We start from the raw sequence: 17,869 nt of genomic DNA on the forward strand, positions 1-17,869 counted from the left end.
CAATGCCCGTGACCGTGTGCGAGTTCCGGTATTCACTAGAAAAGTCTCTTGTAAAGCTGTAAAGGCACAGAAACATTTGGAATCTTGAAAGATTCTTACTCGAAGAAACATATTAGCCTTTCCCAAATGTCGGAAAAAAAACTGTAAGCTCAGCAAAATGTAACTCCTACTAGTCAGAAATGTCAAACAGAAACAGAATGCATTTCAAGCAACCTAAAAGTAAAATGCTAACTTTGCGCATATATTACATTAACGCCACTCTGTATTTCTTAATGATATAACAACTTGAGACACTTTTAATAAACAAGAGTTTATGGAACCTGCATCACTTTCAGACTCCTGTGTAAAATTGTAAGATGAATTAGTGAATTCTGTCTTAGACTCTGATTGTCCTCATGGTGTGCGTACGGAAATAGATTAGGAGCTAAGCTATTAATACATGGCTTGAGATCTACTTTCCCATGACACCATGATTGCCCAGTCTAAACAGGGTACTCCAATTACCAACGTCTGCAGTGAACAAATACCAGTGCACACCGCCATCACCACCATGACAAATCAGGCAACTTTATTATGAGCTCTAATTAAAGTTTAAACATGAGAGTTATAAAGGCAACAGTTGTTCACTCTCGTTGGATGGAACCAAAGCTAACAGGAGAGTGTATGCTTTATGAAAAGCTGTACTACTGTTACAAATGGTGCTCATGATGACTTTAAAAGATTATTTTGGACAATTTTGACCTATACATATTACTTTCAGTGCACATAAGAGAAAGTCAGCAGTCTCTCTTTTACAGTCAACACACATCTTGGGGGTATGAGAGAAGGGGCTAACATTATTGTATGTTATAACCTTCCCTCCACTCATCTAAAAAAAAAAAAAAACACTGTGGAAAAGTTGATTTAAAATGAATTAAATACATTTAGACACATTACATTTTTCTTTAAATATAAACCTCAATCACCAGAAACCTTATTAATGCCTTAACCCATTATAAAAAATGCCATCCTTATCAAAAAAAAAGAAAAAAAAAAAAAGAGATGGATGTTACGCAACATACTGTAAGTAATGTACTTTAGGGAGAAAAACAATATTAAATCCAGAGCATTTTTATATAGTTTTAATATTACTTAAATATTTAATATTAAGGACTTTTTATTGCTTTTTTAAAAACAATTTGAAAAAACATCTATTCTGTATTCCTATGAGTTTATGCTAAAATATGATTTACTGCATTTGTTTTTATTATGGATTATTTTCATAAATGGTCAATAATTCATAAGCTGCATGTATTTGCTTAAAAAAAAAAAAGATTAATCAAATCTCTAGTCCAGACCCAATGATAAAGCAGATGGACAGCTTAGTCCAGAAATTGAATAGACAATGGAACATGCACAAATTCACCAAACATAAGGTTCAACCAGATAACGCCACAAAGGGAGCTGCGCTATTCAAAGGCCCCATCACTTTGATCACCCCATTCAGTAAACGATTCAAAACACAATCCACCTTTTCACAAGTACTTGAAGGTTTCTGCACCTGGATTTCCACATTACTGCCCCCTGAAGTTTCTTGGATGGTTTTAAGCATTTGTGATTTTTTTTCTAACAAGGCAGACAATCAATACTGTAGATACAGTATTCCCACTGATTAGTATGACCTGCTTAACCAAGGGCAGTTATTTTGTTTTTGCTATACATTAAGGACATTTATGCTTGAGCTCAAAAAATGATTGACAAGATAAATCAGATTTTTAGCTTTTATTATCTGATATATGATTTACATTACATACATTATTATTACATTAAAATGATTTACATTTAGGTACAGTATTGGGTAAAATTATTGTGCCACCTCTCAGCATCCTATTACAAGTGTTCCCTGCATCTAAGTGTAAACTACATCATTTCATCTAATTTAATATGAAAACATGAGGAGTGGCTCAAGTCTTTTATATAGTACTGTATGTTAAAAACATTTCTTTAAACCAACCAAATTTTTCAAGTGATCAAAAAAATACTTAACAGAGTTTGAAATTTATTTTGTAATTACGGTCATGAGTTACAGCATCTAGATTAGTGAGCTTTTTCCAGAGGCAGCCATGCAAGTTCAAAAGCCATGACTCCATCTCCAACATAGATTAAATTTAGTGAATTTAAATATCAGGAAACTTAAGCTAAATTTTGCATCTATCTTTTGACCACAAACTCCTAACTTTCAGTGTGCAGATCAAAAAAAAAAAAAAAAAAAAAAAAAGCATTTGCTTTGCCATTTCAATACCTTTAAAAGATCTAAAACCGTGTATGTTTTAGGAAAATTAAAATTTCCTCCTTTTTTTATTTCTTTTTTTTATATGGGTAAACATGTAGAATTGCATTAACAAGTCTAGTCCTATTTGTTTGCCTGAAATCCATTAACGCATACTTATAACTAAAGAGGCAGGAGAAGGGGTAAAAATTGAAGAAGAAAAGAAAAGCACACCTTGGTACTTCTTTCTGTAGTAGTGTAGGACTGCAGATTTTAGCTGCTGACTCACCAGCAAGCCCTGAAAAAGAGAGAAAAAATTACTTGGATGAGAAACAATATTCCCCACACCAGAGAGAAACATACAATGCCTTTATTAGGATGTCTGCAATGTCAACACATATTTCCCCTTCAGATGGTGGTGGTGTATGGGTCAGACTGAAACGTCAAATTCACCTATTTAAAACCATAAAACTATTGCAGTTAAGACAATATTAGATGACTTTTATTCGATACGTTTTATTATTAAAAGTGCCTTATTTCAAAACTTAAAATAACCAATCTTCAGTCTAAAATCCTCTATAAGCATTTTCTACACTTGTATGTGCAGTTTGTCATGTTTGTAATCCTCAGTTTCCTCCAAGGCAAATTAGCCTTGATCACAACCCACGTTACTTTTGATGAAAAGCGGCAGAACTTCAAAGCTGATAATTTTGCAATTAGATATGCTTTCTGGGCCCAAAATGTAAACAGTAGTCAACCCTAGTCAAATTTATAATATTGTTGTGCACTTAATCACGCATTCACGCATTAAGGTAGCTCATATTCATATTACATGAATAACTTTAACCTTTTAACCCTTAAAAGCACCTTTTGCTCTCGTATCATATACAGCTATAAACTTAAGAGATCACATCAACCACCTGAACCCTTAGAATATCTGGAGCTTAAAACAATAAAATTGTGAACAGAGAAAGCACTAAGATCAAAGCCTACAGGGGGTTGTGCTGTGTGCAAAATCCAGAGCCAAGCTTACGGATGCTGACTGGCACAGTCTAACAACCTAGAGAGGGGAGGAATGGGGGATTTACTAAAAATACAGAATAGGGAGTACAAAGTGAAAAATAGACCTCTCTCTTTAAGCACATACAGCTCTCAGAGGAGCGATTGTAAAGGGAAAAGTCATGTAGACCACAACAATTATTAATTAAATGATTTTTTTTGAAGAAGTTTCATTATTTTAGTGATCGCTGAAATCCCATCGACATTGTGGCAAAAAAAAAAAAAAAAAAAAAAAAGAAAAGAGGTGAATAAGCTCCAGAATTCCATTAAATGAGAGAGATAGACTCTCTCGCATATTCAAACACATGGCAATGACGCATACAAACTGATTACCATACAACGTCTCTTGTCACTCCTTTCCTCAAGTAGACATGCATCACACTACAATAATATAATCACCACTTAGAGTTAGAGTATCAACATAAAAGGACCCAGGATCTTACCTTGGCTGCACTGTGTGACATGACTGACATAGTTAGTAATCCACGGGTTATGGATCATGGTTAAAAAAAAATTATAAAAAAAAAAAAAGGACAAGAAAGTTTTTTTGTTGTTTTTTTTTGTTAAAAGAGAGACTGGACCAGACAGGGATAGAAGGAGAGTAAGGGGGCAAGACCTCAGTGTGATGGAAATGCAGAGTCCAGGGGAGGGAAGAGAAATCACACATCAGAGAGAGAGAGAGAGAGAGAGAGAGAGAGAGAGAGAGAGAGTTAAAAAAGCTCACAGGCTGTAATCTGACTGCAGGCAGAAATTAGCCCAGATGATATAAGTGGATTGTGAGTGCACGGTGGATTCCCAGACTTCTGGCACATCTACCATCACACGTGCACAAGTTTAAAGGTGGGTTAATGTGCAGTATCCAATTATGGTTAAATAATGGTATCCAATTATTTATTATGCAAAGTAGGGAAAATGTAAATTATTACAGATGTGTGTACAGAATGTGTGTGTCACAATGCTAGGTCTCTCTCCCTCTCTCTCGCTCTCTTCCTCTCTCACTCACTTACTTTCTATGAGTGAAAATCTTCACTAGGGGGCACAAGAGTGTGTGATTTAGAAAATGTGAAAAAAGTGAAATGTTTAATTATATCTGACTTGCAGGACAGTCTATGCAATTTGACGCACAAATCGTAAGCCGTTTCTTTTTGTGCCCCTCAACATTACAATACTATTAAATATAACTAAGTTTTAAGGAAATCAATTAGGCGTCAATAAGAATAACAAAAAAGAAAAATCTGTCTCTGAATCCTCCATTTTGTAATTTTTTTAATTTAAAAAAATAAAGCATAATTTCCTTAACACTGTTAAACACTTGTTTACCGAATATCCACAGCATAAACAGACACATTTGTACATGCTGCTCTGTGTCCTCATCCCTGGCCTTTCACTGCCCTGCAGATCCCCTTAAGGTAATGTGTGCTATGATTGGACAGGAAGCCAGTAAGTGGGTGGTGCAAACTTGTTTATCCGGTTGCTCTGTCCATGTGCTCATCTCTGCACCTTCCTTCTGTCTGCTGCTCTTCAGAATCGACAAGTTTCCTCTTTTTACCATTTTCGCTCCTTTATGTCTCCTAGAACCTTTGTCTGTTTAATGATTTTTAAACCCATGTCTTATTTTGTCCACATTACCACTTTAACTACCATGACACCGAGAGCCAGCTACGCACTCCCAGACACAAATAAAAACTTTATTATCTGGACATGTGCTCTGCTCACGACACTATTTATAAGGTGAACTTAAGTGTGTACATCCCTTACATTTTAAACCGCAGAGACACACAGATGCTGCCACTCAACTTTACCACCTGCTTCATTTAGGCCATTAGCCATTTTATATTGTTCCATTATAATCATCTATAATTGTCTGCTTAGAAAACAAAGCTTACTGTTAAAAGACTATATTGCATGACCAAATAATTGTTTACAGCAAACTTTTAAAATAAATGGCATTATTTTTGGAATTGATCATAGTTTTGGTGCTGTATATTACAAAGACATGCATTACTGCGATTATGATATTAGTCATTTTATACATTTCACATACAGTAGGTCTCCAATGTGCATAGACAAACAAAACATGAGAGAGGGAAAAAAGAAAAAAAAAAAAACATTTCCTGCTTTTCGTCCTTTTGCCATTTTTGTATTGGCCAGGGCTTAATCAAGCCAATTAGATCTTTCTCATTTAGATCTGTTGTCATTGTAGAGACATGGCTTAGTAGCATCAAAGATATAAAAAAAATAATAATAATAAAAAAATAAAACCATGGTTATAAATAACATCTCTAAGACTAAAAAAGGTTTCTGCAGTACTACGATAGTCCTAGGGCTACTGCCTACTGGGGGCCTGTGCATTGCTGCTAAAATGGATTCTGTTATCCGTGTAGCAGATGACTCTTATGGTGACGCATTCAATCTTTATACATCCAAACATGCCACTGAGGTTTCCAAGCACCAAACTTCTCATTTCAGAAAAACAAAACCAACAGGGTCCATAAAATAATGTGGCCTATTTCATTAAAGTTTTAATAGTTGGACAACATTGTGCAAAGGCAACACAAATTTCATCCATTTCATCCAAATTTCATCCAAGATCCAAGGAAGTACACATTACCAGTATACACACCATGAAGGGTTAAATTTATCAACAACTCAAGAGTAAAATTAAAAGGAGGAAATAAAGAATTTCAGAAGGCACCACTGGTGGTGTAAGTAGAGTGTTGGAACTGATAACTGTATTTGTCAGGTGTTTTGATCGGTTTGGGAATGTTCGGAAAGGATTCAAGAAGAATTTCTTTGAATACCAACAAAAATAAATAAATAAAAAAGCTTGGAATGATGGGGTGACGTAAGCATCATTCTACTGTAAACATTAAATTCATTAAAAGTCTATGAGATCCATTGGAAGTGTTTTAAAAAGAAAACCTCACCTCTGGCCTCATCATGTATATGGAAGAAGAATACACTTAACTCCTGAGTGCATTGGCCAAAATTATTTAAGCTACAAGAGCAGGAAGATCTGACCAAAAACGTTATCCATCTTAGGGAGGTAAGGTTTAGTGTTACAACATTTCCAATAGTAAACTACTTCAAGCAGTAACAGAGATAACTAAATCAACACTGCACAGTAGGATGATACACCATCACTTTGCTGTCAGCTAAAACTCCCTGCAGGTTCTTGCGGTTATGTCAGGATTTTGTTTTATCTTTCTGGTCAGCGTAAAGCCAGATCTATCTGATAGTTTTTTTTATTATTATTCAAGATCTTGGCTTGTCTGTTTTTTTTTTAATCTAGTTCTACATTTATCCATAAATGGCATCTCAGACAAAGCAAATTGAGTTTCAAATATTCCGATATCTTGTTAGAGGCATCGATCAAATTTATGTTTAGATTGTCAGTCAGTTTTTGTGCTAATATGGTTGGGTATTATCAAAACCTTTGAAGAGTCAGAGAATTTATTACACTTTGGCATTGTAATTCCTAATTATAATTTGTGACCTTCCTAAGGAGTCCTAACGAGTCTATTAAGACCCAACAAGTTAATTAAGTTCTGAGGCTTTATAGCTAGAAGGATGGCGAAACTCTTGCACACACACACACACTAACTTTTTTTTTCTTTTTAAGGGTCAACAAAAAAAGCAAATGCATTAACATTTGCTTATAATCTTATAATATATTTGCTATAAATCTTATAATAACTAAAATCGGGCCAGGATTGCCTATGACTTTCCTTACAACTGTAACTAGATATTTGTTTTTAATACGTTATTTAACTAAAGATATTCTGTTAATATCTTACCATGTAAGCACTTCCATAGTACAGTATCTCATATTATTGAACCACTGCAGAAGGCCGGTATGAAATTCCTTCTAAGCAGAAGGGTTAGGGCTGGAAAACTCCCTTTCTCTTCTCACTGCCTTTATTAGGAGAGAGTGCAAACAACTCAAGTACAGTCTGTTTATCCAGCTACTGGACTGCAAACGACTGTGAATCAAATCAGTCCTTTAACACTGCTCCTCAAATTCGAAACCCAAAACCGCAAGTGTTAAGGCCCTGCCTGATGAGCAAGGCGAATAATCAAACAGTTCACCAATGTGTAGTTCTGATGTTTGCAGTGTTGCAATTTTGCAGCTGAAAATAGATTTTTTAATCGAATCATTAATCAGCACAAAAATGTACGAAAGCTTCAGTAACTCCCATTATCCTACATAAACTACCATTCATATTTAGGTGAAACTATCATGGCTGGGAGTCATAACCAACCGCAAGAACGAACCTGGTTCATACTGTGTAGCACTTCTGCTCTATTTTCATTATCATTATCTTCTGGTCTAGTTTCTGGAGCAGCAGCTTCCAAGTGTCTGTGTTCATATATGGCTATTACACACTGAGCAAATGTGAAATCATTTACAGCAGCTGAGCCACTGTGTCCAAGCTGGTGTTAGAATACACAGCTTGAGGGGAAAAAAAAGAAATTCACCCAATAATAAAGGAAAAATGGTATGCAAGGAAGCTTCTCAAACCTACACAATAGGTGTAGAAAACTACAAACCTCATCTATGCCATCGTGACCCTGCAGACATAAATTTATGTAATGCAAATATTTAGGGAATAAAACATGGGCCGTTTGGTGTAATAGTGTGAATCATTTAGCGGTTTTCCAACAACATGCCATGCTTTACTCCTCTTATATCACATGGATTCTTATTGTTGTATTCTTCATCATCAATTATTTCCTTTAATTGGAAAAGGTCTGGCGGCACAGTGGTGTAGCGTCTAGCACTGTTGCTTTGCATCTCCAGGGTCCAGGTGCAATTCCCATCTCTATGTGCATGGAGTTTGCATGTTCTCCCAGTGTTTGGTAGGTTTCCTCTGGGTACTCCAGTTTCCTCCCAAAGTCCAAAGACAGGCAGAAAAGGCTAGTTGGCATACCCACATTGCCCATAGTGTGTGAATGTGTGTACAGCAGGCTATTTATTTATTTTACACATGTATTTTTTTATTTATGTTGTATCCCACAGTAACTGTTTACAGTACTTATACTTCTTATAAATGTGCATGACCATTCTAAATACATTACACATATGTTTATGTGTGTGTATATATATATATATATATATATATGTATATATATATATGTATATATATATATGTATATATATATATATATATATATATATATATATATATATATATATATATATATACATACATACATACACACACACACACACACACATATGTACATATATATACATACACATATATATATACATATACATATACACACACACATGTCAGGCAAAATGTGTATACATGTGCCTGGGTGTGTATAAACACGGTACTGTGCAAAAGTCTTGAACCACCCCTAATTTCTTCATATTAAATTATAAAGACTAATGAAATGTGAATAAATATTTTCCTGTGAAAGACTGCAAAGATACATAAACAACTAATTGTAACAACCTCAGTAACAACCTCGTTTCCCCTCTCGTCTGTTTCAGCAACCAAGCATTCAGCATCATACTGTAAGTACACTAATCCCCAGGCTGACATCACCTGCACCTGTTTCTCACTGCTTCATGTCTTAAATTAGAAAGTTTGAGTAAACTACTTTTCATGCAATATAAACACAGTGCAACTCTTAGTCTAGATCAGACTTGACAGTTGTCCAGAAGACCATCATCGACATCCTCCACATAGAGGTTAAGTTACAGAAGGTGCTATATATTAATGCATATTCATATCCTAGGAAATACCTGTATATTACTGATTTTTTTTTCCACGAGCCACATTCATCATCATAAAAAACAAAGGCTTGACATTTTTCACTTTTGAATTAAATCACTTCCATCCATACCCTAATTTTTTTTTTGATGCACTGTATATACACACATGCATAAATCCATTTATATTACACAAATACACACACCAAAAATCCATAAGATTACTGTGCAAACCATTATGCCCAGCAATGTACATGTTCCCCCTGTGGCACCTGGACAGCTGTGGCACCTCTGGGCATGACTCCACAAGACATCTGGTGTGTGCTGTGGTGTCTGGCACCAGGACGTTAACAGCAGATCCTCTATGGTGCTCTGAGTTGGGGAATGAGGACGTGATGCAACAGGCACATTACATTTGGAGTCTAGGGAATTTGAAGGCTGGGTCGGCAGTCTTAGGCTTTTTGCCTGTTGGGCCCAGTGCGCAGCGGGCTATAATTCGATGGGTTTTTTGGTGCCTTTCTTTGATCATCAGCATTGACTTTTTGGGTGAGGCTTGGGCGCCCATGATCCTATGACCAGTTTACTGGTATATATTTGATAATCAATGTTAATGTGTTAAAGGTAAGTGGTGTTTATGTTATGGCTGATCAGTGTATAAATAACTGAACTCAAAGGTTAACTATGGCCAGGTGCAACTAAACCGGCAGCTGCAAAACTGGTGCTCGGCCAAAGGCCACCACAAAACATACACACAGACAGAGAGAGACACACGCAGAGAGACACAGAGAGACACACGGACAGTGTGTTACAGTGTAACGTGACTGTTAAAAACAAGTCTGCCACTACCCAACCCAATTCGTTTGTTTTACAGAAAAGACCCAAGCTCTCCCAGCAGAACATGGCACAGAGCTTTGCAGTGCCTTTGCCAGCTTTACAGCCAACTGCAACACACTGTTTTCTGACACCTTTCTTTCATAGCCAGCATTCTATTTCTAACTGATGAAGTTTTTGCAGTGTTAACAGTGTAGGCAGAGGAGTGCTGCATGTATAGTCATGCAAGATCATAACGGCCTTAATCCAAAATTCAGACATCAGCTCTTCAATAAGCATCTTATTGTAACAAACACTGTTTATTGTTGAATCTTTTTCCTGATAATGTTCCAACACTGGCCCATGACTTTTGAACTTTTTCTTGGTCTGCGATTGAAGATGTTGTTTTTTGTTTGCAGATATCAAAATGCTTCTGTTTATTCCGTTTTTTTCTTTCGTTTTGGGACCAGGTACCCCGTCAGACCACAATTTCTCAATCAATATCCTACAGAAGGAGCTGTATTATTCAACATACATCATCATACATAAGACCGTAGTTCGATAGCATACTCATGGACAAAAGAAATGCTGCGGTAAAAAATAATAATAATAATAATAATCATACCCAATTATTCCTTTTAAGAAAATCCAAAGTCTAATTTATAATACTATTTCTGTGCTATGGAAAAGATTCCAAACAACTGGTTCCACTGCTGATTGTTTGCCCATGTCTTGAAGGCCGACACAAGGCAGATTAATTCGACAGGATAATTTCAGAAAGCATTCAGAAAATGCTGCCACTATGTGCTGGTATTCCTGGGTTGCACACGATAAGTTGGCAGACTATTCAAGTTGACTATGCATTTGGCTGCAGCTGGACTTGCTGGATGTGCAAGGAGGCCATATCCTGACCCAATGTTGACTCTACATCACTGTCAACGTTGACTGAATTTTTTATTTCTAGTGCCGCTGGGGACACAAATTTTTGTTAAAACAGTAACTAATTTATTTGACAAAAATTATTTTTGTAAAAATGTATATATGCAATGTTTCTTTTGTCTAGTAGTATATGTACAAGCACTTATTGGTCTGCTGTCTTGCAGTCTCTCCCTTTAACCTGTAAGGTATGCCAAACAAACAAACCAAGAATGCAAAGCACGGACATGCCAACAAAATGCAACCCTCGCCAGCTAGGTCTGGTTTCACTGCTGCTCGTGACTGTTAATTTCAGAGAAGATCAGTGGTTCAGAAGGAACACACAGTACTAGCCTTTTTGAAACAGAACCTAGAAAAGGTCACTGAGACACCATCAAAACAGATTAAGTGTTAACCTTCTAATCAACAATGTCCTAACTACCTACCCAAACAAAACTGATTCTTTCAGAAATCATAAAACTTTTAAACCTATTTTAAAAATGAACTTTTTTTCGGGACATTTTCATGGGTCCCCAGCATGTGTGTAGACAAACATGAGAAAAACACCTCAACAACATGTTTACGAAGCTGAAGCTCTTCAGAAAAGTAATTTTGATTCCTAAAGCACTAAAGATGTAATGGGTAGGTTACAGTAGGTATCGTTTCTTCAGCTTTGGGGAACATTGAACTATGAGTATCACAATAAATGAAACCCCTTAAATATACACACAATTAACCTTTAAAAAAAAACATGAAATCTAAATATTTTCTAAGAATTTAGAGTTATCTTATGGAACACAGTTCTAAAAAGTGCATGCATTGACAATTTTTATAACCCAAATACCACAAAATACAACACTTGAATCTGTTTTTTTTGCCAAACGTTGGTAGGAAAATCTCTAAAATGCTGGGAAAATGTCTAATAAGGTCTCAAACTTAAATAGGTTAAAAAGTGGTACTTTAACCCAGACATTCAAAGGCTCTGCAACCTGTTTTGCTATAAAAATGCACTTCAGCAAAAAGGTCAAATAGGGCATTTCATTTACAGCTACTGATACTGAAATGACATGTTTGAAAAATGAGTGAAAAAAAAAGACAAATGCGTGATCTGAGTGGGATTTCAGCTGTAAAATTTACATTTTTTACAGTCATACAAAAAAACTGCTTTAACAATCATTTTAGCAATAAAAGTGTTTTAAATTATTTAAATTGTAACGTGATTTAAATGATACTGTCTAGCTACAACTAGTTAGTTGAGACATAGTGATAGTAATGTTTATATTCTGACAGAGGCAATCTACAATATTTTGCTTCTCTCAAAAAGGCTAAAACAAATTTTGTATGCATGCATCATGTTATGCTACATTATGTTACTGTATATAATATTTCCATCCCCTGTACATCGACAGTGATAAACAGTAACAAGGTTTGCCTTTTAATGCATTCAACATGCAAAATGCAAATGAATCATGCCTAATATAAAAGAAATAGACACCTGTGTCGAAGTATGGGCTCTGATGTAAGGTCCGAGATAAACACTCTTCCTGTCAGTCGAGCACTTAGAGACTCTGGCGAATTGACATCACTGACACTACACAGGGTAATGAGGGAAGTTAAGAAGCGTGTAAGAGAAAAGAAGACCATACAAGAAAATATTCCAGGTGGATCTTCAGGAATATTCCATAATGAATTGCTTCAGATTGTTACAATGCAGGTTGCTATCGAGCTGGGAAAAGCTGCAGGTGGCGAGTTTCTAAATTTCTGTCTTAGCTAACAACACTGGTGTTCCAAGGTGACGCATCAAACTACTACCAAGAGACCGAGTCGGTAACATGCAAGAGTAAGAGACAGCAGAGATAACTTAACCAAGCATGCTCCATGTATGGGCCTAAGAGAGGAACACAGTGAGAGGGGAATGTGCCATAAATAGCCAAAGGAGTAGAGAGAGGGAGAGATGGAATCAGCTGTCTACCGGTCCTATTCATGCAGGATCACTAGGAACACATTTTCTATTCTCTCTACAATTAAGAAATCCATCAGTATTATTAATATATTTTTGGTTTTGTGGTTTCTTTAAAAAAATAAAATAGAAAAAAAACTATAAGATTTATTTTGATGGGTCACAAGTTAAAACTGGGGTTTAAGGTTTCATCTTGAGTTCAACAGCACATGACTTCCTAGAGGATCGGTCACAGTCACTCTGGCTGAGCTGAGCAGCAGCCATGTTGAGCATGACTCTGGGAATTGTTGCAGCTGTTGATCGTTCGCCAGCACATGACCAGACCACTGGGGCTCTCTTTTACATTTTGTCACCGTCACAGATAATGTTACAGATCCTCTTCCTAGACAACCATTTGCCAAATCCAAATGTTTTCCTTTAGTCAAACACAGGAAAGAAGACACATGATGTTTTCTTATGGAACACAGTTCTCAGTTCTACAGTTTACAATTTCCGAGAATAAAATGAGCAAACTGAATTTTATTGACAACACATGTAAAAACTAGGTCTATGCTAGGGATTCCCAGAAATCCTAGTGTATTATAAAATTGATCTACACACATACAATTGATGAAGTAAAAAATTGATTAAATAAAAAAAAAAAAAAAGAAAAAAAGCCACTACACTTCTCCAGGCAAGATACCATATGATGAGAATACCCAAAAATAATGTTACTTAGTGCAAAAGATGTTATGTTAATTATGAGATTTTATGTAACTCACTCACTCATCGTTTATACCGCTTTATTCTATAGGCAGGGTCACGGGGGGGGCCTGGAGCCTATCCCAGGAGACTTAGGGAACGAGGCGGGGTACACCGTGGACAGGGTGCCAATCCATCACAGGGCATACACACACTACACATACTCGCGTCAATTTGGGAACTCCAATTAGCCTATTCAGAATGTCTTTGGACATGACCAGAGTACACAGAGGAAACCCACAAAGCACGGGGAGAACATGCAAACTCCATGCACACAGGGAGAGGAATTGATCCTGGCCGGAAACCGAACCCTGACCCTGGAGGTGCACGGCGACAGTGCTAACCACTACACATTGCTGTGCTCCTTGCCCCAGCTTCCTGTAGTTGGCTGAATCAGTTTTGCTAATCCTTACTGACAATGCTAAAATAAGATCAGCCCCACCTACCTGACGGTATTTATCTTTTCGACATTATTTATAAAGACAATAATCCCAGGCCATATCCCTTATGGCCTCAAATGCTAACAGGGTTCAAGCTCAGACAGCATTCTTGAACTCTAACCTTTCTGTACTAGCATGACACAATGCATGTAATAAGATTCCATCTAGAATAACCAAGGCCAGCCCATGGCATAGGTGACATACACGACATAGGCGGTTGCTGGAGCACCAAATGTAAAGGGGTAATACACAAGTTTTATTTTTTTTGTTTTTTCATGTCAGTTTTTAAAATACATTTTAAAATAGCATTGCTGAACTTCTGCTGTGTTATGTGGATTTAAGTTAATTTCTGTGACTTGTTACCATTTACCTCCTGAGAATTCAAATGTTATTTATCAGCTGCACTGGTGTTTTGGAGCTAAAGCCATGTGTTTCTGCACATTGACAGCATGTAAATGATTCACCTCACTTTGGAATCTTAAAATAAAAATAAACCATCATGTTAGCTTGTAGTGTAATTCAGTATAACTTGGAAAAATGAGCATAATTTGAAATAATAATAATAATAATAATAATAATGTTGTGTAACTGTATAGTTGACATTAAAATTCAATTAAATTCAGCAGCACATCATACACACACACAAACACACACATACACAGATGTATGCGATTTTTTCAGCAAAATATTTATTTTTAGTACAAAAAAAAAATTTGAATCAACCATAAATGCCTGCATGGCCATTAACTCATGTATTGTGCCTTAAAATTTCATCTATATGCTTTTAATTAAAAAACTAAATATTTGTGTTTTTTTGCATGGGATGATACATTTTGCAAACACCCTAATATAGTCGGTTCATGTTCTAACCATGGTGCTGTATAAATTTGCCGTTAGGTTTGAAGAAATCCATTCACCGCATTGCTTACCGTGCACCTTGCTGTCCTCCCATGCCCAGCTCTGCTCCAAAAAAAGCTTTTATTTTTTTTATTTATTCATTAATTTATTTAAGTCTTTAATTTATTTCTAGTGGCGCTGAGCATGGCGCTCTATTTCCACGAGATGGGAGGAGCTTTGTGGCATTTTAAAACTTCCGCCCTGACCTGTGACCGATCACAACCAATCACAGCACAGCGCGAGCCACGCAGCTGCTTCACTCTCCTTCATTACTGCGCGTTTACGCAATAAACGTAAATAAATAGCGGATCTTATTTTACAATCAAAGCATGTCTGACATTGTCTGGCAAGAAAGCAAGGAAGCAAGGAACGTGCAAATTAGATAAGGCTTAAAAGAACGTCCTGAAACGATGTTTTTTTTTTTTATGTAATCCGTAAAAACAGTTATTAAAGTGATAAAGATAAAAGATGAAAAAGAATATATATGACATCCCTGGTCCTGCTATGTGGTGTCAACTCTGAATGCACACAGAACCTGATGCAGCTGGAGCTGCAGGGCTGCTGCCATCAAGAAATGTAGCTTTTATAAATATATCAAATTTACATAATTAATAGATTATTAGACATAACTGCACGAGTCACAAAAACCCGAAATTTAGCTTATAACGGTGTCTATAAAAGGAACAAAAAAAATAACACTGTAGGGTAATTATATCTTCATATATATAATAAAATTTAATTATTAATTTCTACATATATTTCTAAATTTAAAATTGCAATAATGGCCGTAAATAGTAATAAGCCAAGCACAGGATGTATTACCTTGCTTTTAAAAATAGTTAAAAGTAGTTTAATAAAAAGAATTAACCGATGTTTCTGCATCGCAGAAATCGTTTCATTTCAACGCACTGCATAGCGTCTATGAAAGTCACGTGACAAAAGAACAAACGACTCGGACTAGAAGAGTCATTGAGAAAGAATCGCTGTTTCCTATACATAACCTACGGATGGTTTGCGATGGTTTGCGCATGCGCGCCAAGTAGAAAATGTACGAATCACTCTCCGAGACTACTCGACGGTTATAGTTATTACCAGAAGTGAAAGTAGTTGTAGATTATATAGGTTTATATTAATGGTACTACATAGCAAAAAAGGTGAGGAAATAAACTACAATCAGGAGGTAGAGAGGGGTTTGGAAAAAAAGACAAAGTGTTTTCCAAGATTACTATGTTATCAAATATGTTTTTCTTGCTGAAGAGCAGACAGCTGCTCTTCCTTTTCCAGTACTATGGACAAGACTTACCTATGCTAATGAACAGTCAGAAGTTTCAAGAGCAAAACTTGAAATGTATATTTGAACAGGCAAAATTATACAGAAGTTGCACTTTTACTGTTTAAAAGGTGGACAACACCTATAGTAACAGTTCAGCATTGTTATGTTGTATTTGCTAAAGGTTATGATAGCTAATCCTGTGTGGGCTAGCATGCAGGTACCTGCGTCACATTTGTAAGTCAACTAACAGTAAGTTACTTTTCCACAGATATTCAGCTTACTTTTCAGTTTGCCAAGATATACTCTTGTGCCATTACTGTTGCTGTGTGAGGCTGGCATGCTGGCTCTGGGAAGATGTCTATATTGGAAAACATATATAGTAACTAAGCAGAGCAGTGGGTAATGGGTTACCCTACTAGGTAGGTTAATGCATTGTGATGTTATATTCCATAACTCCTGCTAGTTTTTACCTCGTTTTGTTTAGGATACTATGCTATTCTATATCAATGATAATGATAATATATTTTTAACTATCCCAGTTGCATTTATGAATTTGAGGACCAGAGCTTCTGAAGGAGCACTAAATGGTGGATTGTATTTTTTTTAAAGTTTAAATATGACCAATATTTCTCCAATATCACTTATTATACTTATAATTATAATTAGTTATAATTTGAGGACCCCCTCGAAAACGAGATGTTTCATCTCAAGGGGTTATCCTCCTAATACTAATAAACTTCAATATACCTTTTGCTTTTTGCTTTTATTTTTTTTCAAGTCTGCCTTTGGTTCTGTCTGCTAGCTTCCACCCATATTCCAAAGACATGCAGATTTGGCTAACTGTTTGTACCCTGTAATGGATTGGCACCCTTTCAAGGGTGTATCCTGCCTTGTGCCCAGAGTCACTTGGGATAGGCTTCAGGCCTTCTGAACCCCTTTACAGGATAAACTGTATAGAGAATGAGTAAGTAAGTAAAATCTTATGATTGTGCGCAATGTGATTTTTTTTTTCCTATAATGGAGAATGGATATATTCAGTGTAGCTTATGACTTTTCAAAATATTCCCTAAACACCATTTAGGCTTTAATTAATGGCGAATCATGTACTGTAATCACTGATCTTAGTATTGGGCATTTTCTCCACTTAGGAGAGACCTCACCTTGCACTGTGTTTACAGCTGGCCACTATTTAAATTACAGGAGGGTTTGGATCCTGTACATATCTGTTTGTGGCTACATGTGAAACAGAGAAAAAAAAAGATCTGCTGCTGATTTTGACACATTTTCCTTTCTAGACCGCCATAATAAGTTCAGCCAGCTGGACCCAAATGTTGGCAAAACTCTTTTTAATGGCTCATAGCTTTGGCACAGTATTTTATGAATTAATCAGAACTGTGATGCACTTTCTGAATGGAGGCTAACATCATCTCAGCATGCTCTTTGATATTTGGAGTACATCCACCCATCCAACCTGCTAAAAACACCCTATGCCAAGTTCTCCCACTCATGCAAAAATACACAGTGCCCAGTTCCAAAACAGGCTATTTAAAAAAATAATGCTAGGTTATATCACAAAAGGAAATGATGAATGGAACAGGGTAAAGATAGACCGCGTCTGTGCCAAAAAAGAGCTGGAAAATTTAGACTTGACTTTAACGCGTTCTTTTAGAGTAGTCAGATGTTTACATGCTCAGGAAACATATGATATCAGCATCTTTATTTACATTATAGATAGTGATGATTAAATTTTCTATAAGTAAACAATGTCTAATATAATTGATTAGTGGTATGTTTATCTTGG

General features: G+C 36.2%; 1 long non-coding RNA gene across 1 annotated transcript; it reads right to left on the bottom strand.

Moving 5' to 3' along the window:
- Window positions 1-5: 5 nt before the first annotated feature.
- On the bottom strand, window positions 6-12,596 carry LOC128513064 (uncharacterized). The gene is made up of 3 exons (XR_008356348.1): window positions 12,253-12,596; window positions 2,483-2,546; window positions 6-56 (listed from the first exon to the last, which is right to left on the bottom strand). It is a non-coding gene; the product is annotated as an uncharacterized LOC128513064 (long non-coding RNA).
- Window positions 12,597-17,869: the final 5,273 nt, after the last annotated feature.

The sequence above is a fragment of the Clarias gariepinus genome, chromosome 25 (genome assembly GCF_024256425.1).
Source record: "Clarias gariepinus isolate MV-2021 ecotype Netherlands chromosome 25, CGAR_prim_01v2, whole genome shotgun sequence".
NCBI lineage: Eukaryota > Metazoa > Chordata > Actinopteri > Siluriformes > Clariidae > Clarias > Clarias gariepinus.